Source organism: Podospora anserina, chromosome 5, assembly GCF_000226545.1.
Source record: "Podospora anserina S mat+ genomic DNA chromosome 5, supercontig 1".
Taxonomy (NCBI): domain Eukaryota; kingdom Fungi; phylum Ascomycota; class Sordariomycetes; order Sordariales; family Podosporaceae; genus Podospora; species Podospora anserina.
In genome coordinates, this window is record NW_001914837.1 from 1,002,252 (window position 1) to 1,003,918 (window position 1,667).

Genomic DNA, 1,667 nt, shown 5'->3' on the forward strand with positions numbered 1-1,667 from the left:
GCTTATATTTACGGTATTTTATATTTATATCGAAATATCTTATTATATACTATTTAGCTGCACCGAACTAATTGTTAGAAATTAGCTTTAACCCGTATCCCTTTCAGAGGTTCTGTATAGAGGTTCGTTACACAACCTCCTGCTAAAAAGGATATACTATTTATTACTAATTTTATTTTAACGTCCTTATATAAATCGCCCTTTCTTATATATTACTAGCCGTACTTATACCGCATAACCTTACATAAATCGTAGTAACGTGTATAATAAGTGAGTGCCGTAGATAAGCGAGCGCCGTAAATAAGCGAGCGCTATACTTTTCGACGCGACCTAACCCTTTACCTTTAATATTCCATTTTTAAACTTATTAATGTGTGGGTACTACTAAGTGCCCTACTTACTGCCCTACAGATTGATATTATAGTGGGCAGTACTGCTATAAGCAGTAATGGAACTTCCCGGCTTAGATCCCTTTAGAATATTCTTTACAAGGGACCCTTGAAAGGCTTATAGGGCTACTGTAGCCTGAGGCTTAGTCAATGGATACTAGAACCTTCCAAAGTGGCTATAGGCTTACGTAGTAAGTTGCTATAATAGTGTGATTTACAGGGCACCTCTGCTACCGAAGGTTCTATGGATTTCCGTGAGTCTATACTAGACCCACCTGAGCCTACCAAATACCCCAAAGTAGTATAGGGGCTTCCAGGGCCTACAGGACCCACAGTAGGCCTACGAAGGCCTATATATAGACCTCTCTTCTCTTCTGTAGAATAGTTCTCTTTCTTTCCTCAAAGGCAAAAGCTTAAGGCTAAAGCCAAAGGCCAAGGCCAAGGGTAATAAAGGCAATTCTTATTCCTTATACCTCACTATATTACAGTGCTTTACCTTCCTTCGGCACTGCCGTCGTATCCTCCCGCTTCCGCTTGCGCACTGCTGTATTTTACAGCAACCCTATATAAGTTCTATATTATAGGCCTATCAGGGCTCACCAGCTAACAAAACTAAAAACTATATTTTTTACCTTTAACGAAGCTAAAGTAATTTTAGCCGCTAAAGCTATAAAAAATAATAAAAACCTAAATAAACAAGCCGCAGTAAAGATCTATCAAATTAACGATAGAACTATTTGCCGTCGACTTACTAGTATATTTATATAACGTAATATTTTAATTAATTTACATAAATTTACGGATCTAAAAAAAAAAATTTATTTAATATATAATTAAGTTATTTATATACGTATTTTATTACTGGCTTTTATATATTAAAAATATAGTTAATCGATTATTATATAAATGCGACGCGCCTCTTATTAACGTACGATAGGCTTATAATTTCGTTAAACGTTAATTAAAACTTCGAATACGTTTTATATATAAATATAATTATTAAAGGGCTAAATATAAAAATCTAAAGATTATTAATAAGTAATTTACTTTTATATAGAATATTAAAATAAAGTATAATATTATAAATAATAATATTTATAACTTTAATGAAATTAAGTTTATAATAAATATTATTATTATTATTATAATTATTATAATTTTTAATAGCCGTAGTAAGGTTAAATAGGTTTAGTTTAATAATCGTAAGTAAGCTACGGTTATTTAAAACGTAAATAATTTTAAATTAAATTATTTTATTATTTATTATTTTAATTAAAT